The sequence below is a fragment of the Tenrec ecaudatus genome, chromosome 9, assembly GCF_050624435.1.
Source record: "Tenrec ecaudatus isolate mTenEca1 chromosome 9, mTenEca1.hap1, whole genome shotgun sequence".
Lineage (NCBI taxonomy): Eukaryota > Metazoa > Chordata > Mammalia > Afrosoricida > Tenrecidae > Tenrec > Tenrec ecaudatus.
In genome coordinates this window covers 8,599,502-8,624,318 of record NC_134538.1, presented here as the reverse complement: position 1 = coordinate 8,624,318, position 24,817 = coordinate 8,599,502, and the positions used below count along the sequence as shown (strand labels likewise).

Sequence of the window (24,817 nt, the reverse complement as noted above, 5' to 3'; positions counted from 1 at the left end):
AACAGGCACTTGTATAAGAGATAACGAAAGCCACCTGCTTCTCACTAAGTATCCCAGTATTCTAGAGATCTCTTCTTCAGTTGTCAGTTGCTCATGGTAATACAGGAACAGATGTCCCAAGTGCTCCGGATCTGTCCGACACCAGGCAGGTGACACATTCTTGGGTGTATGTAAAACCCATGGCCGCCACAGTTCAGAAAGAGACAGGAGTCTCTACTTCTTGTCAGCTACTGAGGCATCTGAAAGTACTTCTCCGAGAAGGCAGACTCCAATGCATCAGCCTTCAGCGATCAAGTTACTGCAGCCATGCTGAAGAGCTGCCGGGGCTCTCACACTTTATTCAATAATGATGATCCAGCTCTGATCCCAGCTCTTTAAAGGGAGAGTGTCATACGATCCAGGCTCTCCTCTTAGATCTTCACCCAAGAGTAAGGAAAGCGGATCAACACAGAAATGTATTCACAAATGGTCGTGACAACTTTATTTATAATAGCTCAAACTGGAAATCATCCAAACTTACATCAACAGGTGCATTGGATCAGCAAATTGTATATTTCCATGCAATGGAAAGGACAAACTATTGCTAAATACAAAAACATGCATGAAAATAAAATACATAATGCTGAATGAAAGAAGCCAGGTAAAAATTCTTTCTGACTCCTGAAAGATGTTTGGCTTATCATAAAGTATTGTTTAATAAATAGATATGAGATAAGGTTATAACTTCCAAAATGAAACATTTGGAAAAATATCACATAAAATACAAGAAAACTTTCTTAAGCTCTCACTCCTTTCCCATTTATATTAAAAAAAAACAAAAACAAGACAGTTTACTCTTCTGGGGGGAGTGTTAGCAGGATGGTCTTAAAAAAAGAAGTGCACAAGAACTTCCAACAACACGTCTATTTCCTTTTGCAAATGCAAGGTTGCCAGAAACACCAAACACAATCCCTCCTCCATCCTCCGGGGATCTCTTACCACCAGCAGTTGCTACCTGGGTTATCAAATCCTGGCTGTAACGCAGGTCACCTGTATTCACCACGGAAACTTAACCTAGCTGGAAACAAGTCCTGTAACCCAGGGCAGGAGCCACTTCACTTGGCGGACTTACACTGTCTTTTCTGTAGAGGCGAATGTTCTACCTTCAATATTTGTCAGGCTTTAGTTAGAAAGGGAACATATTCACAATATCATCTGGTCTCTGAAGGTGTACATTTTCATACCCTTGAAACACCTTTAACCTAGCAAGTTTTCAAATACTTTAAAATTTAGCAAGTGAAAAAAATTTTTATGGTGTCTTTAGCCCGATTTTCTATGTGAAAAACCAAAGTGGAACAAAAGACCAAACCACCAGGGCGTTCTGGTTCAAATGTTTCTGACCCTCTTTCATAACTGCAAATGCGATTTTCATGTGAAATAGTTCCTGTGCTATTTCTGAATAGCAGACAATTACACCCCCCCCCCCACACACACACACAGGCACGCACGCACGCACGCACAAGGTATTTACATATCGGTTGTAAAGCCTTGCACCAAGGTGGGAGTTCTCAGCCCGTTCAGAGGAAGACAGGAGAAGGCCCATTACATGGCTCGTCAGTAATCTGTCGCCAAGAACTGTGCTCATCAGCGCAGAAGTTAATCTTTCATTGCTGGGAAATGTGAATCAACTCAAGTGAAACAGACTCCTGTCAGCTTATAAAACTTAATTATAGTTTAAACTGCGTATGTTTGTCCAAGTAAGGACGTTTGAAAACACCGGTTACTCATTTGGAAGCTGCAGGAAATTCGTTGTAAGAATCCAAACGCACCGGGGCACCTTAGTAAGCATCTGATTTCGAAACGGTGCCTTCCAATAAACGTTTGTGCTTTGCATTTGAGTCAGTTATGCAAAAGGGTTGTGCAGTTTCTTCTATAACAAACCCCAGAAAATTCTAAATTCTCAGATTAAAAACCTCCTCCACGGAAGAGGTGGGAAGCAAATCAATGTGTGGCTTAGGGTGTTCGACCCTTGAGGAATGGGGGTGGGTGGGTGGTGGTGGTGTGTGTGTGTGTAACAGCACACTTGAGCATAAGCCATAAAGACAAAAGCTCCCTTGTCTAAGCACGTCCCAAGCTGCCCTTCAACTAAATATATCCTGGGCAACGTGTTTTCCTTTCTCCACCCCTCCTCTAAGCCAATCGCAGGCTGACAAACAGCTGTGGGCGGCCCCTGGGGACTGGCACCGCGGAGGTACAGCCTTGGTTACCGGCGACCCTGCCTCCACCTCCCCGCGGCTGCGGGAACCCGGTGGCGCATTGCGGCTGGCTCGCTGCACATCCGTCTGAGCTGTGTGCGCCACCTGGGCTGGTGGCATGAATGACTCATTGTTTGCCCTTGGAACAATCTGAGGTGTGCTTCTCGGTGTCAGTAACCCGGGCAAAGAGAACTTATTGTTCCCCCGCTTTAAACATAACCAGTTCCCTAAACCTGAATATAAAACTGGAAATCTGGCGTGTGTTTCTCAGCATCAACAGCAGCCACGGTTCCTGCTTTTGAGTTGGACCGCAGGGACAAAGGATTGAAATGGATTGTCTGCAAACAATGAGACTCTTAAAGCCAGGCTCCTTTTATTTACAGCAACGTGTCAGTCCTGCAAACGGAAACAAACTCAGTCTAAACCTCCGGTCTGTCTTAAAGCTGTGGTCAGACTGTACAATAGTGGATTTGTTCTATTGCAGATGGTTTAGGTAGGTAGAATCTATGACTGGTAAGCAGTGAAGTCCACATATGAATCTCCCACACTACTTTTTCCAAAGATGATTTAACGATCACCTCCCACCTCGAATTTCCCTCTACAGCATCCCTTATTTTCAGATGGTTCTCTGCTCTGATTGTTGTCCCTCCTCTGTGGGATCTTTGGATCGCGTGGTTAAGTCTGTCCACAAGCTTGGGAGCTATACAGTCACTTGGCTGCCTTTCTGCAAGCGTGTCACACACAACACCTTTTGATCTCGTCCCACCTTTTGATCTCTTGTCTCTGGCCTCCCCATGCTTCTATTGGCATTTTAGACACTGAAATGACAATAGTAAAAATAAATAAATAAAAGATATCAAATACCTAGAAGAGGCCAGTGTAGAGAGAGACAAGAACCTGATAATGGTTACCAGGGGCAAGAGGGAGAAGAGTGTACTAGATTTTTGTTTAGAACGATGGAAAATTTGGCAATTGATATTGGTGACAGTGGTACCTGGTTGGTTTCAAATTACATGTATAAAAAACTAACTACCAAATGTGTGTCACCTATTTTTTTTTTAGATAATTTTATTGGGAGTGCTTACAACTCTTGTTACAATCCATACATCAATTGTATATGACATATTAGTACATATATTCTATCGTTCTTTTCTAGACATTTACTTTCCATTGAGTCCTTGGGATCAGCTCCCCCCCCCTTCCCCACAACCCTCATGGCCCCTTTGATAGATTGTGGAATGTTAATAATTTTCAAATTTCACACTGACCACTGTCTCCCTTCCCCTCTGGTTTCTGTTGTTCTTCCCTGTTGCTGGGGAGGTGTGGTTATGTGCCATTCATTGTGAATGGTGTCCCCCTCCCTCCCCACTTCGCCCTCCCTTCCCCCAACCCTTTTGGTATCTCTACTCCCATACCTGTTCCTGGGTTCCATGTATCATGAGTTTTATCTCCTGCCTCTACCTATGTGCATGCTCCTGTCCAGTCTGGATTGGGAGGCGGCACTGAGATCATGGTAGTGGGGGGTGAGGAGGCTTCAAGGGATCAGAGGTATACTGCATGATCCATTGGTGCACTACTGTACCCTGATTGACTCAAGCCCTCCTTGGGACCCCTCTGTGGGGGATGTTTTATTGGCCACAGAAGGGCATTGGGTTTCTGCTCCAACCCCACCCGCCCACTCTCACCAATGCATTGGTTTGTTTGTTTATTTTGTTGTGTCACCTATGTTGTTACAACAATTTTAAGAAATAAGATATGTCAAAATATAAAGTAAGGGGAAAAATTCTAAACCAATTGAATCAAGACTCTGGTGTTGCATGGGGAAGAAGACAGTGGTTTTGAAAAAGAGATGACATCAGACATAGATTAAAAAGGGCACTTAAAGAAATGGCAGTAGATGCCTTTGCCTTTATTTTCATTGATAACAAGCAGTATGTATCCTTTAATTTTCTCCCATTTTCACGTCACTGATTTGGTCTTGGCCGGTACTGTGTGTTATATTGGGGTACTGTATCCTAGGGATAGAAACGCATGCAGAGTCTGAATTAGGGGGGAAATCAACATAACAACAACAAAATATCTTCCTTCCTTTCAATCCTATGCTGTAATTTAGCAAATTGAGCCTCGTTCTGTTGGTATCCTTTGTTGTTGTATGTTTTGTTTAATTTTTTTAATCATTTATTGGGGGCTCATACAACTCTTTTCACAATCCGTACATACATCATTTGTGTCCAGCACATTCGTACGTATGTTGCCATCATCATTCTCAAAACACCTGCTTTCTACTTGAGCCCTTGGTATCAGCTCCTCATTTTCCCCTCCCTCTCCGTTCCCCTCTCCCCCTGAAGCCTTGATAATTTATAAATAATTATTGTTTTATAATCTCATACACCATCCAACGTCTCCCTCACCCAGTTCTCTGCTGTCCATCCTCCAGGGAGGAGGTTATATATAGGCCTTGTCATCTGTTCCCCCTTTCTCCCTCACTCTCCCTCCACCCTCCCGATATCGCCACTGATCCTGAGGGGTTCATCTGTCCTGGATTCCCTGTATTTCCAGTTCCTATCTGTGCCAGTGTACGTCTTCCAGTTCAGCCGGTTATGTAAGGTAGAATTGGGATCATGATAGTGGGGGAGGGGGGAAGAAGCATTTAAGAACTAGAGGAAAATTGTGTTTCATCATTGCTACACTGCACTGACTGGCTCCTCACCTCCCCACAGCCCTTCTGCAAGGGGATGTCCAATTTCCTCCAGATGGGCCCTGTGTCCCCACTCTGTACTCCCCCTCATTCACAATACTATGATTTTTTTTTTGTCTTTGATGCCTGATACCTGATCTCTTCGACGCCTTGTCATCTCACAGGCTGGTGTGCATTTTCCATGTAGGCTTTGTTGTTTCTCAGTTAGATGGCCCCTTGTTTATCTTCCAGCCTATGAGGCCCCAGATTCTATATATTTTGATAACTCGGCACCGTCAGCTTTCTTCACTGCATTTGCCTATGCACCCACTTTTTCTTCAGCGTTCGTGTCAGGGTAGACTGATGTGCTTCTTCCGTATGGGCTTTGTTGTTTCTTAGCTAGATGGCCACCTGATTGTCTTCAGGCCTTTAAGAGCCCTGATGCTATATCATCGATAGCCAGGCACCATCAGCTTTGTTCACAACTTTTGCTTGTGCACCCACTTTGTCCTCAGCGATCAAGTTGGGACAGGCCGTCTGTTGGTATCCTTAACAGAAAGTCAGGTATCAAAATAGTTGCATTACCCTTTTTGAAGCTAATGAAAACCTACAAAGTATCTCTCCCTTTTTGTAGACAGGACATAATTATTGCAGCATGCTTACCGAAATGGCAATAATCAAAGCGCCAATTCCTAACATCTAACCAAAAGTAAATGTGTAGATTTGAGTGAGCCTATTTTACCTCATCTATAGAAATGTATGTGCCAATGAGCCATGAGGCACCTTCGCTACTACAGATCCTGTGAACCTTTTGCAAATAACACAATCCAGCATGGTTGTTCAAATATTGGAGATCTCTAACTTGAGATAAGCAGGGCAACACAGTGCTTCTATTTGTGCTATGGTTTGGATCTTCAAAGAAAGGCCAAACTCACACTTTCTGGGTAGCTTACAGGGTCGTAGGGGAACAAAAAGCCACAAACTACACCCATTGCTATCGAGTTGTTCAAAGTCACGGGCACCTTAGCAAGGTGAAGGTGCCTCATTTCCATTTCCCATCCTTCCCGTCATCTCTACTTGAAGCACAAGGGTCTCGGTTCCAACTTTTCTTCAAGTCCTTTCTCTAGGAGGCCCGGCTCATTCTGCTTTTCTGACGTCCACAATAAAGGGAACGAATGTACACAGACATTGCCCTTTCCACAGGCGTAAACACTGTCACTATTGTTTTCATAAACACAAAATTCTTACACCCCCAGAAGATTTTCAACATTGATATTGCCCTTGATATCTCTTATTCTACACTCCTCAGTTAGTTGTTTTAAAGTGAACCTAAAATATGTCCATATATGCGGGGCCTTCACAAGGTGCATGGAAAAATTACATGACATCTCAAATCTATACTTTTATGTATTAAACTAGCTAATGGAAAGATTAGAGGTCTACCAGAGAAAAAGGCCTGCTGATCTGCTTTCCGCAACACTATGGGGCACTGTTCTAGGCAGCATGCATGGAGTCTCCAGGAGTGCAAGTTTACCATAACTGGTTAAAGGGCCACTAGGTAGTTCTGAAAGGTACTTGGAGGTTTTTACCACTGACTCCTGATCCCAACCACTACCCTAATCATTTGACACTACAGATGTGGAAGAGTAAATCTAGAAGACAAAACCAGGCAAGGAGAGGGGCAGATGATCGTAGTTTGATTTTATGCTGAGAGTATGTTTGGAGCAAAAAGGAATTTTTACCTGAACTCTGCATTCTCCTGCTAATCCCAATAAGCCAGAAATGGGCAGGGAACACTCAAGATGTTCAGAAAGAATTCCAAACAGGATTCTTGTTCAAAACAATGTAAATTTAAGCTATGAGAATCTTGGAGAAAATAATTTAAAATCCTTCCTTGGACCCCAAACTGTCTTAAAACAAATCTCTGGGATTGATTGAGAACAGTGCTTGAAACTTTTAAAATAATTATGGCTTTGTTATCTTGATTGCTTTCAGGGGAGACAGAACATCGATATCTTAATTTGCATGTGCAACAGGACTGGCCGGTGGGGAAGAGAATGCGTATCAAGGCACTCAGTTTTATATATAAGCATTGGTCGTGACATGGCTAGCAGGTTTCTCATTTGCAAATTTTACAAAATTATTCTCAGGTCTACCCAGCAAATACCATGCATCATCTGTAAGGTGCTATGTGTATTAGTATGAGAAATCAATCTCCTTGATGAAGTAATTCCATTTTAAGAGAATTAGCACATTTGTGCATTCCATGGCTTTGGGATCATCAAAGACAAAGGACATCTATATAAATTTACTTTGTACATTTTGTATAGGTTAACAAAAACAAAAGTTATAGGAAATAAGTATAATTTTCCCATAAATAGAAAGACAGCCAATGTTGGAAGAGATTTCAAGGTGAACTTGGAGGAATGGCTGAGGGGACATCTATTTGGATGACTGAATCTTGATAGTGCAGACTCTTAACCATTTGCTCAACTTAATCTTCCTGGCTTCTTTCCTTCACCAGAATTTGAGTTACCTACTGTAGGGGTCAGAAATTCAGCTATCTATAAGGATCAGGAAGATAATTTAAATACATGAAGTAGGTAGGCTTAAGAAAAGGAGACAAACACATTCTATGTGCCTAGCACACACTGAGGCAAGCCTTCATTTTCACAAAAAAAATAGGCTATCCCCACTATTCTTGAAAGATGCTTTAATATTATTTTATCTCAAAAAATGTTATTTTATCTCTTTTGGTATTGTGATTAAGTGAAATCTCTTAAAGTGACTATTTTGTTTTTTTAAAGTGACTATTTTATCCATGTGTCAGTAACTCTCACCAAATGATTGGGTAGGACCATGCAAATAAAGTGCGTGAAAAACTACAGCGACCCTTTGAAGGAGAGACCTTCTTTTTGTTGTTTGACTAAGCCCATTGCTGCAGCCCCTGGGTCAGTCCATCTCATTATGGCCCTTCCTCTTTTTCACTGCCCCTCTACTTGGCAAAGAATCAAGTTCTTTTCCAGGTATCACTCTCTCCTAAGAACATGTCCAAAGCATGTGAGAAGTCTTGCCATTGTTGCCTCTCAGGAGCATTCTGGCTGTACTTCTTCCAAGACAGATTTGTTCGTTCTTTTGGCAGTCCATGGCACTCTCATTATTCGTCACCAACACCACAGTTCAAAGGCATTGACTCTTCTCTGATTCTCCAGATTCAATGTATACTGTTCATATGCGCATGAGGCGATTGAAATGACCATGAGTTGGTTGCCATTCTCCTGGCTATAAGAGCGCTATCATAGAAGCAGGAGAGAGGGTCTCGGAGTATCAAGGAAGACAAGCCATCATTGAGCACGTTGAGGATCTCTGCCTGAAGTGGCAGAGGCTGAGACCAGTGGCACCAGAAGAGGCTGCTGCATTAGAGACTATGTGACAGAGCAAAGGAGCCATGCTGGGCCAGAGCAGAGGGGCTGTGCTGCTGAGACAGTGAGGGGGAGAGGCAAGGGGGCTTCTGGGCCCATGGAGGCAGAGGCCAAGGGAGCAGAGAAACCTGGCTGCTGCACGAGGAGAGGTGTGCTATGGACCAAGGACAGGGTCCTAATGTTCTCTGATCCTGGCAGCCACATCTTAATTTTCAAGAGACACTACAGACCCTAGCTTGTATGCAATCCTTCAAAATTTTTAAATGCGGCTCCAAAAAAAAAAAAAAAACAGCAAACAAAAGCAGAGTACCACAATAATCTGATGGACCGGATTAGTCCGGAGGGTCATGCATTTCAGACTTCAGAGCTAGTACATGGACACCCTGCTGTTGCTGGGAGGAGAAAGGTGAAAAAACAATCACTTTGCCAGGGAAGACCAAATTCGATGCAGGCAAGTGAGGAGGAGGGTAGGTCAGGGAAGGATTCCCAAGAAAGGCATTGTTGAGCTGTTTTGGCAGCTGAGCCCAGCAAGGAGATTGAGTGGAAGAAATTTGTGTGTATAGGCTCAGTAACCCCCATCCCCCAGGCTGCCATGGCAGGGAGGCTGTTAGAAAAGAAGGGAAGAGGGAAATGCCAGGATGGAAGGCTCACCAGGCCAGAGCACAGGAGAAAGCAGATAACAGGGAAGTCTCAACTCAAAAGCACATTTAAGCAAGTGGCTCCCTGGCAGTTCTTAGGCCATATTCTCTTGGTCTGGTGCAGCTCGATATTCGTTCTGCATCTGCTAGACACCAAAGAAACCAAAAAGTACACATTTGAATCAAGACAGAAAATGTAATCCTTAGCATTTGGTGTTCCCTTCCTTCAAGCTTCTGCTATTCAACTCACCCCTGTGGGTGGAAAGCTTGGGCCAGCAGTGAACGTGAATAAAAAGCATAAAAAGCTGAGCGCAACTTGGAAGCCTTGTCCTAAATCGCATTAGTGCCCTGGCGCAGAGGTTACCGATGCGACGTGGGAAAGTCAATTCACAACAACTAGGGCGGTGTTTCAAGGAAAGGCGCTTTCACACACACCCCGCCCCCCCGCTCCATGAAAGTGCAGCATTAGACATGTACTCCCGGCAGCCTCTAAACAAACAAAATTAAATTCACTGCCGTATGGCCCACTCTGACACACAACAAGCTTCTGGCTCATTGGGGTCCAGGGGCTCCTGCAGCGGAGCGGCTGCTCTCTGGGTTCGCGTCCTCAGGGCAGTTTGAACACATAGCACCCCTGTCTGTGTACAGCAGGATGAAAAGTCTCCGTCCTCAGCCAGCCTCCCTATTGTGCTGTTTAAATCCACTGTGCAGGGAGGCAGTCTTGCTAAGGACAATTTAGAATAAGCTCTTAGACGGTCCCAGTTTCAAACCTGGTCCCACCATTTACTACCTGTAGCAATTGCGGCAATTTCTTAACCTCAGGGTGCGGGAGTCTTCTCCCACTGTAAAATGGGTTGTAATAAAAGTTCCTCCTAAGGATCTTGTGAGCATCAGGGAGAGGAGCGCCTTCACAGTGCTGAACATAGTGCCTGAAGGAATGAAAAGCCCACTGGATGTCGATTAGCATTATTTAGTACTACTATTTCAGGATTTGCTCTGTTTGAACATTTCTGGGATACAGAGATGATAAAAATCGCTGCTGGCCCCAAAGGAATTTGTACGGTAATATTATAATGGTGCCATAAAACCAGATCTGAGTATAAATTAACCTCTCAGGGCAAACACAGGGCAAAAAAATCAACAGGGTATTTTTAAAAACATTTTATTGGGGGCTCATACAACTCTTATCACAATCCACACATACATCAATTGTATAAAGCACATCTGTACATTCTTTAAAGGTAACAGGGCAGAGCACAGAGCCAGGGGCTATGGTTATTCTGATGAGTGTCCATCTGTAACAACATAATTAATGATACGGCATCTATAGTTGGGCATCACAATCAACTTTAAACTTTAAGAGGCCTTGTTCCCGAACGAGTTCAGCAGCGAAAGCCGCGATTCTTATCAAAAGAGACAATGAATACACCACGCCCGTTGGAGTAACATTCCCTGCGGCGGGAAGGCTACAGAACAGGGGCTTACGGGCGCCCCGCCCGGAGGCGCTGCAGAATCTCCTCCCATCCAGACAATTTAACGGAAGGAATTTCTTGTAAACTTAAAACAGTACGTCAGCATTGACACTGAACACTTTTAAAGCCAGTCCCACAACTTTTACTTCTTGGTAAGCCACAGGCCACGCCGGGAGCACCAACACAGGCTTGAGCAGTCGTCGTAGCCATCTACGGGGCTCGGGCGAAGGGGCGGGGGCGCGGTAACCCGGCAACGGAGGCGCGCGCCGCCGCGCAGCCGCACTGGGCCGCGCCCCGCCCCGGCCGTGGAAAATTACCGCGAGTTCTTCTTAAAGGCGCCGCGCACATTTCCTGCCCGGATCCCCTGCCGTAGCGGCCCTTGCGTGCAGCCCCAAAAATGAGAGGCCCGAGTCTCCATTTCATATGCCTAAAAGAAATTCATTTCAGCTCGAAGTCAATTCCCAGGGTAGGCAAAGAATGGCGGAATGAATCGGCTTCGTCATCCTCACCAAACAGAACAACTAACATATTCGCGCTGGTGCAGACACGGAGCTAACTGAACACAGGATTGAAGCAAACGGATCGCTTCATGAATAAATCACGCTGAACAGCGAACAGTTGTGAAAATGAGTGGGCTCTGAAGAAAACTCATTCTTGACAGGTGAATTGAGAAATTGTGAAGCCAGAAAGAGTGACTGCCATCGAGTGGATTCCAATTCACAGTCCCTATGGCATGCTAAAAGTTATCCAATACGAGATACACTAACTGTTGGTGTGTACGCTTAAGAAGTCAGGATAAGCTTTAGCACGCATCAGACAATTTACCCTCTCTAGAGAGTTTCTGAGAGTAAAATAATCTAGGAAGTTTGGTTGCTACCCCACCCCCTGCACCTTGGACCTCAGAGAGTTTCCTTCAGGCTGGAAGCGTTTATGATGTACAAGTTAGCATTAGTTTATTACTGCCTTACTTCTCTGAATAACAGACACATGCTTTTTGGGTTGGTTTGCAACGTAAGCATCCAAGAGGTATTGTACCACCCTCTGGAAATACTCCTCTTACCAGGACATACCTGAAACTCGCCATGAAACTACTGGGTGGGAAAGAAACATTGGTCTTCCCAAAGCAAATTTCTTGGCACATAATATGCCCCTTCAGTGCTTTCTCAAGATCAAAGTGGGTCCTTCCTCTGTTCCTCCCCCTCCCCTGGTGTGTTCCACAGCAGCTGTCCTTTCTGTTGTGAACTGCAGCCAGGCCTAGCCATGCAGCACCACCTCACTGTCTGAGAGCAGGCGGTACTGCGGGTATCACCATGGATCCTCTGGGTTCAACATGCAGGTGAGGCCCACCGTGTCGTGCTTTCGGCGTATTTGCCAGATGTTCTCATTCTCCCTCATGTGTCTCAGCCCGTCACACTCCTTTTTAACCTGCTTTTTCCTATTGTAAACTCCCTCTCATGCCAATCGTCACTTTCTAATAATGCCTGCCGTTTCATGTCATCAATTCCTCAGAACATGGAGCTGTGCTATTTGAAGACTTAAGCAAACAGTTTGCATTAGTTTAGACACCTTGAACGTTTCGTCTATACTTTTCAAGTTTGGATGTTAAAAGAAGGATGTTAAAATTGATTGCCTGACTTTCTAGAACCAAGAGGTTAATTATATGAAACAAAAAAAGTATTATGGAGTTTTCATCCACTTTGAAGCTACAGAGGAATGGGATTTACTGTAATGGGCACTATGCTTTTTAAAGCAAAAATATATGTGGCTGCAATTAGTGCTTACATTTTTGCCTAAGTGGCAGTTTACTAGTGCTCATGAGCTGAAGTCTGAAAGTGCTCCCTTTTCAAATAAGATATGTCTAACTTCTTTTTAAAACCGAGGTGGAAAGCAGAATCTCTACCTACGTGATGGCTGCTGAGTGAGGCCTGCCCAGCCCGGTGATGTCACTCTTCCCTTCCCTTCACTGCCTGGGGATGTGCCATTTTACCTCCCTAACAGCTCGACAGGGTTTCTAGTAGCAGAAAGCAGTCTTACCTTCATCCCCGGAGAAAATTCGCCTATACTCATGATGGGCTGCAGAAGAGACACAATTACCACTAGTAAGACTCTTAACTCTGAGGTTTGAAATGTAACCAAAGGGCTTGGGGAGAAAACAACATGCACAAATATACAAATGTTTTGCAAGCACAGTTGGGAAATTTGAGTTGCTTATTTATTTAATAAAGAAGATAAAATTACTTGGCTCGTAAAATTCTTAAGACTTGCTAGGTTGGATGGGAATTAAGCCTTTGAGGCTGGGCTGCCAGATGACACAGGGGACGTCTGGATTTCACATCATAATTTCTCAAGAGAAATAATATTTGGAAAATACATTAAATGGAGTTGATCTGAAATTCAAATCTAAGTGGCTATCATTTTAATTTCCTAAATCTGGCCATCCGAGTTAGAGAGCCTCCATCTGAATTAGGATGACAACCACCAACCAAAGGTTGAGGTGCCAGGCTGAGCTGTAAAGGTGAGTAAATTTGAGTAAATTGCCTGAATAAGGGATGCCCCATCCAAACACTTCTGATCACTTACTATTCATTTGTTCACACATTCACTTGAGCTTCCTGTTCCTGTGTAGCGTCCAGGGAGATTGAAATAAACAAGGTAAAACTCCCTGTGCCACGTGTATCACTGCAATGGAGGATAAGTCCCACAGCTGTCAGAAAGCTGAGAGGACTGTGTTAAGCTTATGTGACTGAGGTTGGGAAACACAGGAAAACTTCCAGAGGAAATGACGTGGGGTGACCTAGTCTCAAAGGAACTTACTGACCAGAGGTTTGAAAGAATAGAAGGAACTGTGCGAGCAAAAGCAAGGCATCAACGAACACCAACAGCAACGTGAGAAAAACAGTAAAAAGCATGTGTAGCAGGAGATATCTGATCATGTAAATCATGTGTCTGCCCGACTCAGACTCTCCAGGGAGCAGACCGAGCAAGATGTGGGCAGAGTGGAAAAGAAGGGTAGCAGGAGCCCTTTCCAGTTCATTCAAACAAATAAATTTATCGTGCCAGGTTCTTGAAACATAAAAATGAGAGTACTGATTCTACTCTCTAGAACAGTGGTTCACAACCCTCCTAATGCCTGGACCCTTGAATACAGTTCATGTTGTGGTGAGCCACCAACCATCAAATTATTTTTGTTGCTACTTCATGACATAACATTGCTACTGTTATAAATCGGGCGACCCCTATGAAAGAGTGGTCGTTCGACCTCCAAAGGGGTTACGACCCACAGGTTGAGAATGGTTGGTTTAGAATGATTTTTCCAGGGAACCTATCAGGTGGACTGTTAAATATAATGGGATTAGTGCCATACCATAATGTAATCATGGTTGGGGGGGTTGTTCTCAAAAACAAACAGAAAGCCAACTTCCTGCCATGGCGTTAATGCTGACTCATTGTGGCTGGCCTGCGGATTTCCGACTGTGTCATGGAGGCGTTCTCCTGTGGAGCTGCCGGTGGCTCACAGCCCACTGTGTACCCACCATAGCACCAGGTCGCGCCTCGGGGAATCTCTAGCAATAATACAAGAGGGAAAAACTCCGAATCCACAGTCTGTCGGCAAAGGCTTTCCAAAAGAAGAGATGCTGGAGTTACGTTTTGTTTAAGTTAAAGAGGATTTAATAGATTTTTAAAAAAATACAGATGGTTTAAAGTTTGCCCCAAATTAAAAAAGGCGTATAAAAAGAAAAGTAAATCGCTCGCTCAGATCCTTGGCTGCCCACCCTGACCCCATCACTATTCCCAGTAATAAAATTCTTTCCTCTCCCCTTTCCATTTAGACCAACAGTTCTCAACCTGTGGGGTCGAACGACCCTTTCACAAGGGGTGGTGTAAGACCATTGGAAAACACATATTTCTGAGGATCTTAGACACCGCTCCTCTATCTGTCTCCAGGCGGTCCGCCCACATGCAGATACACCCACATACGAGTACCCAGCGTGAAGACAGTTACCCATGCTACACCATGCTTCAAGACAAAATTTCATTTATTTGTCATTAGAAATAAATGTCACAATATATAATTACATATTGTTTTTGTGGTTAATCACTACTTTATGTTCAACTTGTAACAATGAAAAGATGTCCTGCATAGCAGATATTTACACTATGATTAATAACAGTAGTAAAATGACAGTTATGAAGTAGCAATGAAAATAAGTTTATGGTTGAGGGGGGCACCACAGCATGAGGAACTGTATGAAAGGGTGGTGGCATCAGGAAGGTGGCATTGAGAACCATTGATCTAAACAGATGGAGGCATCGGCTAATGCGTTTTTTGCACAATCTTGCACTTGACAATGTATGTTTTGGAAATCAGTACATAGAGCTGCCCAGTTGTTAACCGGTGCAGTGCATGTCACGGTAGAGGGAAAGAAACACTTTTTATAGCAATGCTCTATTTGGATCTATAGGGTTTTACTTTTTGTTGTGTTGCGATGGCAAACAGTATGTTTGTGCACATTCTCTTTTGCCCGCGTATGGATTACAACTCAATGTAAAGAAGATACATCTTCATAACTGGACTAGGTAACATCGTCATCAATGGGGAACACGGTGGGAGTTGTTAAGGACTCTGTCTTGCTTGGATGCACCATCAGAGCTCATGGAAGCAGCGTTCAGAGCCGCGAGGACGTGCTGCGTCAGGTCCACGTGCTGCACAGAACCTGTGGAGGAAGGAAAAGCAAGGGGGTTCCTTTGAAGACTGAGACGTGCTAACCCAAGCCACGGTAGCCGCCGTTTTCCATGGCTCAGATGCCTGTGAAAGGCGGGCACTGAACGACGAAGACGGAAGAATCAATTCGTTTGAATTGTGGTGCTGGGGAAGAATGTTGAAGGTACTATGGACTGCTGAAAGGACAAGCCAATCCGTTTTGGAAAGAAATGCGGCAGAGTTCTCCTTAGAGGCAACGACCGAGAGACTTTGTCTCACACATTTTGGACGTGTTGTCAGGAGAGCCCAGTCCCTGAAGGGCATCATATTTGGTAGAGGGGCAGAGAAGGAGAGGAAGGTCCTGAGTGAGAGGGACTGACACAGAGGCTGCACCAATGGGCTCAGGCACAGGGACGATTGTGAGGGCGGCGCAGGACTGGGCAGTTTCATTCTATTGTGCGTAAGGTCGCTGTGGGTCGGGACCAACTTCCCGACACCTAACAACAATAATTAGGACATCGATGGCATATATGACTCGAAACAGAGTTCCTGGGTCCACGGGCATATACATTCTGATAGAAATTATAAAATTCTCCTTGAAATCTCTCTGGATGTATACTATTACCAGTAGCGAAGGGCTTGGGGCAGGGTATTGACAAATATTGTAGGAATTATCAGACAGATAAAGAACAAGGAGTACGTCTAAAGAAAAACTGGTGCAAGGAAAAGCTAGCTGCTCAAAAATTCGGCTGGGTGTGGACAAAAGAGACACTGGGTGCTGTGGGGAAGGTGGAGAAAGGGAGGCTGGGTTAAGGTACTAGAAGGATTAATTATCACTGACATTTATTGAGAACTAGGAGGTGAAACTGACTTCATGGCAACTTCCACCATTATTTGTGCCACACAACAACACAACAACAATAGAGATCAATATCCCCAAAGTTACAGCGAAGGAAACTAAGGCTCAGGAACACTAAATAGTTTCCTCAATGATAGTACCAGGCCCCTCAATTCTGGCTTCCTCAGTTTCCCAAGCCTCTTAACTTTTGTTCCACAGGACCTTTCGAAATATCTGATATGGGGGAAAGGACTTGTAGCATGTGCTCACGTGTACACACACACACACACATCCCTCTGACCCTGCTGAAGAGTGTTCACCACTTGTCAACTTCGCAGTTAAGATTCTGGAATCTAAAACCTCGGGTAGGAGACAACCTAGAGTCCCTTCTCTGGTTATTTGTCCACGGCATTTCTCTGTGCAGCAAGAAGTTCCACGGCGGGCCTAAGAGCATCAGAACTCAAACTCTCTGCCAGGGAGTCCACTCCAACCCACAGCAGGTTGGTAGGACAGAGTAGAACTGTCCTCATGGCTTTCTGAGAATGGAAATCTTGACAGGAATAAAAAGCCTCTCTTTCTCTTGAGCAGTGGCTGGTGGGTTTGAACTGACTGCGGTTAGCAGCGTAACGTGTAGTCGGCTATGCCACCAAGGTTCCTAGGTAGAGCATACAGGGGGGTAAGTTATGAAAACTTAGATACAGCCAGTTTCTTGAGGGACCAAGTTCCTGGGCCTGCGGGCTCAAGGTGATGATCTCAGTGGCATAATAGTTTACAATGCTCTACATCCTTATTTGGTGAGTAGCAACTGGGCTCCTAGCAGCTCACAAGCAAGCATCTAAGGTACAGCTATTGGCCTGTCGCCATTCAGAGAAAAGAAGGGTGATAAAAGTAAAGATACATGGAAATTATTAGTTCAATGGACTGATGGACCATTTGGACACCAATCTCCACAACCTTGAGACCAGAAGAACTAGATGGTGCCCATCTACCCCTACCAACTCTTCTGAATGGGATCACATTAGAACAGTGGTTCTTAACCTTCCTAATGCCATGACCCTTTAGTACAGTTCCTCATGTTGTGGTGAACCCCTAACCATAAAATTATTTTCATTGAGACTTCATAACTATGATTTTGCTACTGTTATGAGTTGGGCGACCCCTGTGAAAGGGTCACTCAACCCCAAAGGGGTCTTGATCCACAGGTTGAGAACCACTGCTTTAGAAGGTACTGCTTAGCATGGGAGAACAGAATGGGAGATCAGACTAACTAAAATAGAGACTGGTGGGAACAACCTCCCCCCACCCCCCCACCCCCGAAACACACACACTGTAAAACAATGGCCCTTAGTCACCCTTCGGGTCTGGAACTGCTCTGAACTCACTCCATGCCTCAATTTTCCATCCAACAAGACAGATCTGCAAGGAGAAAAATTCTAAGAGAGAAGTATGCACACCTTAGAATAACCAAACACTTGTGATCAAGGGCATTTACCCAATGGCCAAGTTCCGAGGGTTAAGAAAAAAGAGAAAACACAGGAGAAAGTGGGCTAAGTGATGTTACAGTGTGGGGATTATAATCAATGAAATGAAATAAAACGTGTATGAAATTACTAAATGGAAACCGATCTGCTCTGTAAGCCTTCACTCAATTTACAATAAAAAGTAAACACAAACAGCAGCAGCTATTCATAAAGGGGAAAATTTTTTCCTCTTTTATTTCCAGTAGGGTTATGGGAGCAAATTTCTAAGACCTCTTTCTTTCACTGCTGGACATTACCTGAGAGTAGAAAATATTTTCAAAGGCCTTTACCCAAAGTGCTTCTTCATTTATAGATCAGTCTCAGAATTTTAGTTAAAAATTCTGATTGACATATTTTTAAGAGCTATGGCTTCCAAAATCTGTTCAAAGTTAAATGTCATCCTTCAAAAATAACTGAAAATATTAGTCCATTTTCAGTCTTGGCTATCAGCTATAAAATCTAAAGGCTAAAATAAAAGCAAACAAAAATCTAGGGTGGGTTTGAGAGGATCACAATGAGCCTCTGGCAAAGATTGTATTCTCGGACACGCTGCTGTGAAAGCTAGAGCATTCTCCTATGTGCAGTGCTGTCTTTCTGTACAACTAGACACTTTAGGAGCTTTGCACAGGTTTTCTTGGAGACGGCCTCAGATACCGTACAGCTTAAGACAACCTTCTGCGCTAGAATAGTGTGCCCAGACTATTAGGAATAATGGTTGCCATGTATACTAGTTCTTAAAGTCTCAAAAGGCCTTTGGAAGAAATATTAACTGTATTCTCCAGCCTAGTCTGGCATATTTCATTCCTAGCAATTAGGAAGGCTTTATTCTGAGAGAAAACTAGGGTTACTCAATGTGTAGGGGATGGATCAGAACTACTATTCTCTGAGGGCATGAACACAGATGGATAGTTTTCCATTATTCATGCATTTATTGTATTCATATTGGCTGCTCTATACACTCTGCGTCACTTTGCGAGAGCAGAGGAATGACTTGCGGCAGGCAGGGCTTCATTTTGGAGTAACAGGCCACTGCACAATTTCCTGGGGAGGAGCATTTAAATATTAGGTACACTGACGTAAAGGGGAAACCTTTTCGGTCACCATGTTTTGAAGAGAGTCATCCTTTTTGTCCGTGGAATTCAGATCTGTCAGCATATTCATCATAAAATCATTTGATGTCACTAGTAAAATTTAGAAATACTCTGTTTAGCATAAAGAGATTTCACCATTACACTTAATTACGGGGAACTACAAAATTTATATACTTGCTGCACAGTAGGAAGAAAACTGGAACAATTAGTTTATTTTGTATTTGGGAGCTTTAAAAAGTTTGTGGGGGATATTCCATTATCCTTCCATTTTTCCAAGATCCTTTTGAATGTCTCTGGTATCTTATCTACAGAAATGAGCTCAACGGAATTTCTAATGTTGCTGGGAATCCTATTGTTCCTCACTCTTTTGGCCAAGATCAAGCGTAGTATAATGTTAGGGGTCCTTTCAACTCTTATACTTGAAATTTACCTCTAGGAGTCTAGGTCTAGCATTATCAGACCCCAAATTCATATCAAAAACAGTACATCAAAGAATCAATGTTTAAATTTTTGAATAAAACCAATTATGTTTAGGAAAGTGAAGACTAGGTGAAAGATTTGGCCCAAGGTAAAATAATGACACGCAACATTTAGAAGGTTCCAGATACAATACCATTAACTCAATGATTTGCAAAGTAGGACCGTGTATCAAAGAATCTTAAAAAGTTCAGATTTACAAATCTTTGTAAACATTTTACGGTAATATGTGAAAAGATCTCTGCACAAAAGCATTCATGCCAATATTATCTATGAGAGTAAAAAATGGCAATGAATTTTAGTAAGGGAATGATATTCAGCTGACAGAATATAATGCAAGCTCTAAAAATCATTAACTTTTATTGACAGAAGAAAATGCACATTATATATGGTTAAAAGATCAGCTTACAGTACTATTCACAGCATTCTTTACAAACACGTACGGAGACACACAATTTTGCTTAACAGTGGTTATTTCTTGGTAGTAGAATCTGGAGGAGTTTGTCTTTCTTTTTCCCTGTACTTTTCATATTTTCTGTATTAAACATGACTTTAGTGTTAATAAAAAATGTATCAGTGTAAGATGAAAAATAATATATAATTTATCAAGGTTGGGAAGGTGAGGGAGGGAGGGAAAAAGAAAGGAGCTGGTAATAAGGACTCAAGTGGAAAAGCAATGCTTTGAAAATAACAATGACAACATATGTACGAGCTTGCTTGATATAATTGATTTATGGATTGTTAGAGCCCCAATGAAATGATTTTTAAAAATAAAAATTGAATTCTAAGTAACAAATTGTACATTAACATAATCCCTACCTTCCACCCCATAACTAAAAAAGAAAAAAAATCTGTCGACAAGTATATGTGAATTATTGGAATATGGGTTCTTCAAATTTTTTTGCTTTGTTTATTTAAAACCAAAACTCCTTTGACAGTAACTTCAAGTTTAAAAGACAGTTTCTTCTTTTCAACAGGAAACTAGTGTTAGTGAGATTGTGAAAACAAACAACGGAAGGTCTTGGGGCACTCCCTTAATTCTTCAGGTTCCAAAGTCCAGGGCATTTGTAGACAAAACCTGCTAAAGATCCTATCTGAACCATGTGTAAAGAGGAGACAAAAACAACACAATCCACACCACCCAAATGGGGGTGGATCACTGCAAAATATATGGAGGAAGGGGCCCACCTCTTTGTAAACAAAGGCTGCTGAAGAGCGGCATTCTTTTCCCAGGCTGGAAGGAGGAGGGTTTTTGGCAATCTCCTGACCCCCTTCGGCTTTAAAAGATCCCTTTGGAAACTTGGTCTAGTACTTCTTGGCCCAGTCTCAAGTCTACAGGTAGGAAAACAAAAAGGCGTGGTATAGGAGGCACTCTGCCAACCTCGGCTCAAAAATACATTTTAAAATCTTAAAATGAAACAACCTTGACCCCCCCCCCCTTGCGTCTCTACTACTTGTCACTTGTCGCCCTTCCTCAGCTGTGTCATTGTCACACGCCCTCATTTGTAACTGTGCTGTCAATTAAACTTCCTAAATCTTGGGGAGGCGAGTTTCAGGCTTATAAGATCATTTCAGAGATTTGCCCACGGTCCAACCACTTAGCAAGTCAGTGAAAGTTTTATCATAATTCTTAAGAAAGCAAACATATAAATAAAACCAAGGACAGACATCCACTTTGTTAAACGCACCACACATCTAACTTAAGGTACTATTTTTTTCTTTTTAAAGGTACTATTTTTATCCTCACTAGCTCTGGGGAGCCTCAAATGCATCACAGAGGAGGGGCTGTAGTGAGACCCGAAAACTGAACTTGCCCATTGTCCAGCCAGGTCTCAGATTTTCTGAATCCAGAACCACTGACAGGAAGGGAGTAGTTATAGGCCTGTAGGGACACCCTGAGCTATTTTGTCATCTTCCTCATTCTTGTATTTAAAAACACAAAACATTTTGAGAATGATGAGGGCAACGAATGTATAAGTGTGCTTTACAAAACTGATTGTGATGAGTTGTATGAGCCCCAATAAAATGATTAAAAAAACAAAAAAACACAACCAGTAATGCGCAAGACACGGGCAGCATGGAGCAGCTCCGTAGTATTCACTACTTGAGCTTTGAAAGCATGTTATCTACATCTTCGAGGGGTGGATTCCAAACCTTTGAACAAAGGCAGGGCATGTTTTGCCCCAGACAGGCAACGTTAACCAACCCACGAGCGGCGGAGAGGAAGGCATGCATTTCAAGCCCACCAGGACTCACCCGGACCTCATCATCTAATCCCTTAGAAAAAGAAGGCCCCGTCCTAGTTTGCAAGGGGCAGAAGAAAAAAAGCCCCTACAGGGTAGCAGCCCGGCGGCTTCGCGCATGCGGCCCGCAGTGGCCCCCACGCTGCCCACGCCCGGAGCGCGGGCACAGTCCGTCCCCGGACCAGGAGCCCGCGGCTCGCTGGGCAGCTCCGCGCGGCGCAGTTGGCACACGGCCACCGCCAGGGCTAATCTAGGGCGCGGCCGGCAGCCCCGCCCTCCTGCTCCCTCAAGGGGATGTAATGACCAGAGGGGCCGCCCCGAGGGCGCGGCCTCCGCCACCATTTTGTTGTTTGTTCCATCCAGGGCCGGACACGTGGCCCTGCGAGGCGGAAGCAGAGGCGCCGCCCGACTTCCGGGCAGACTGGTTCCAACCGGCCGCGGGACTCGGACGCACGTCTGCCCCCTGGCGGCCGCCCGGCCTCACGTCCCCCCGCCCCGCCCCGCCCGCTCCGCCATTTCCTTCCCGGCTCGCCGCACGTCCGCGCTGCGCTGCGCGGCGCGTTCCCAGCGTGACTGCGCTTTTGCGTGACCCGACGTCACGTGCGCGAAGGTGGCTCAAGGTGGACCATGGGAAGCGGAAGGTCCGGTCGCCTTCAGTGAAACGCACGGAACACAAAAATGAGACGCAACACAACTCCACCGAGGGCCTTTGAATCCGGCGGTGCTGGGGGCCTTAGACGTGGCACTCGAGGCCCAGGCCTCTGCGCTCAGCCCCGGCTTCCGCCTGCGCCGTTGCTCCCCTGCGCAGAACCGGGGGGCGGGGAAGGGGTTCCCCACAGTGCGGGCGGGGGTGGGGCGCCCTGTTCGGGGAGGAGGGGAAGGGCTCACGTGAGGCGAGGGCCGCATTGCAGCCGCTGTTGGGGAGCGCGGTCCCGGGCTAGGACCCTTGCAGCCGACCTGGCGGGGGGACCCGGACGGGGCGGGGAGCTCCGCGGGGCCGGGCGGAGGGGGCGCGTGGAGGCAGCCTTGGATCGGAGCCCTTTAACAAATGGCTAGCGCTGCTCGCTCTTGCTGTTATGTAACGCAATCCCCACCCCCTTTGCCCCGTTTCTCTCTCACATTTCCTCTCGGAACCAATATCCATTTTTTTCCCCCAAAGAGATCTTTTTTTTTTTCGTTTTGTTTTCCTTCAGTCTACCAATATCCATTTTTTGAATGTGTTCTATGCGTAAGGCTCATGCACATATTTAATCTCAGCAGCTTTGGAGATGGGAGTTGCGCCTTTCAAATAAAACGGGGAAGTTCAGAGATGGTCGTTTCTGGAAACGCAACGGGCACTTCCTCTCTTACGTGCCTGTACACCACGATTTAGGGCAAAACCTTAAAGAATCTCTGGCATCTAACGTCTCGCTCTAGTGGTTCTCAAATGGTACCTTATCAGCAACATTTGCTGCTCATCAAGAAGCTTGCAGGAAATGCAAATTAAGGGGTTTGCCCGACACCACCTTATAATCTGATTAACAAAGGCGATTCTGTAGCAGGTTAAAGACCTCTCATCTCACAACCAGCAGAGGTTAAAGAAAGGGAACCCATTGTTATTGAGAACAGACAGACTCAGGCTTTTAGCGACCCCTGCAAGGCAGAGTAGATGCTCCCTAGTTTCTGAGACTAAATCTTTCCGGCAGCAGATTGCTTCATCTTTCTCCCACGAAGTGGCTCAACCACTGAGTTTGAACCACCCACCTTGGGTTGACTACCCAAGGGTTAGTCTGTTGCACTAACAGGGCTCCTTCGGGAATGGGGAAACCTAATTAAAACCACTGTTATTGAGTTGATTGCTAGAGGATAGAATACAACTTCTTATGGGGACAGTCTTGTTATCCTCCCACAAAGCAACTGGTAGATAGGAACTTCTGACTTCGCTTAATCCCCAGTGCTACCAGGGCTTCTTAAGGAAAGGAAAGCCAAACCAAAACCACTGCCATCTAGTCCATTCCAACTCATTTCTGAGACTAAAGCTTTGAACCAGGAACCTTGCCTTAGCATTCCAATGCTTACCAGACATGACTTTCATTGCTAACTAAGCCTGCCAGGCACTAGGGAAAGGCATTTTGTGACTTCTCCCAACTTTCTTATTCAGGAGAGGACACTAGCTCAGATGAGTTATTCACTCAAACTGCCCATGAATGTAGAATGTAGCCATTTGCTTAAAATGGCACGCGATCATATGTGCCACTTGCTTGTACCATACAAGCACAAAATGTTTTTAGAAGGGTATCAGGAAAATGCTGACATTATTTTGCCTCCAGAGGTGAAATGAGGTTTTCCCCCTTTTCTTTATGTCTCTTAGTAACTTTGGACTTTTAGACCATATGAATCTATTATTGACTTCAAGTGAAATGAAAACAAACATAAGAAAATCGGAAAACCACATCGGACAGTAGTCGAGCTGTAACCAGGAATTGAACTCAGCTCTGTTGGACTCCAGAATACATCTGTTCTATTAGCTACATGAGAAAAATGATTTTAAACATCACATTTATATAAATATGAAACATTGATAGTAAAAATGAAACATCAAATTATTTCTTAGATGTAAGAAACCCCTTAGACCAATGATCATGTGTAATTCTGGTCTCTGATGCATTGTATGTATCATGAAATTATTCATATTTTCATTACTTTTTAGACCTTTAAAATATCCATAAAACAACACAAAAATGCGGTGCGGCCTCTGAGGCGTGCTGGTGTATAGTTAACTGCTAACTGCAGACGTCTGAGCTCTCAATGGAGGTGAATGAGGAAAGGCGGCGTGCTTTACTGCTGAACTTGGTCTTTGTGAAGGATTTTATCGGTATGTTTATATGGCTATTAGGTTCAATTGGCAATTATATGTATAAATAATGCTTACTTTTGCACTAAGTTCGTGTCTAAAATATGGAAGAGCTTCCTGGGCGTGGAAACGGGCCGTTTCTTCTGCGATTCCTTCTAGGGCATCGCAAAAGCAATCCAGGGCTGTGTGCACCTGTGCATGCTCTGCTCCACGCGCTCAGTGCCTCCGTTTACTCATCTGTAAAACCTGCCAGTCAAGTACTTGTCTCAGAGCCTTTGGGGAAGATGGATTGACTCATTACATGCATTGCATTCGGAACAGAGGTTAGCACAGAGCCAATTCCAGATTGTTAGCTAAAAAAAAAAAGTAGAAATAAAGTTTGATGCCTCAGAGGGTAAAGTTGTTCATGTTTGTGCAAAGACCCTTATTGCTGGAGGGAATTGTAAAGATCCGGGAATATTTTGAATATTTGTTCCCACATGAAAATGTGGTCCCAGAAATTAGAAGATTGACTCTAAATAGTGATCAGCTGAGAAGATGAAATGGGAAGAACCGTGCTTTCTTTATGTCTCTTAGTAACTTTGGACTTTCAGATCAGACAAATCTATTGACTTCAAATGAAATAAAAGTAAGCATAAGAAAACAAAACAAAAAACCCCACAGGCCTGTA

General features: G+C 44.2%; 1 long non-coding RNA gene across 2 annotated transcripts; it reads right to left on the bottom strand.

The window, feature by feature from the left end:
- Positions 1 to 10,158: 10,158 nt before the first annotated feature.
- LOC142456691 (uncharacterized) lies at positions 10,159 to 21,521 on the bottom strand. Of its 2 annotated transcripts, XR_012786085.1 has the most exons (6): positions 21,328 to 21,521; positions 20,260 to 20,403; positions 17,336 to 17,399; positions 13,024 to 15,158; positions 12,478 to 12,516; positions 10,159 to 10,870 (listed from the first exon to the last, which is right to left on the bottom strand). It is a non-coding gene; the product is annotated as an uncharacterized LOC142456691 (long non-coding RNA). The 2 variants fall into 2 exon arrangements; XR_012786084.1 differs by lacking the exon at positions 17,336 to 17,399.
- Between the last annotated feature and the right edge of the window lie 3,296 nt (positions 21,522 to 24,817).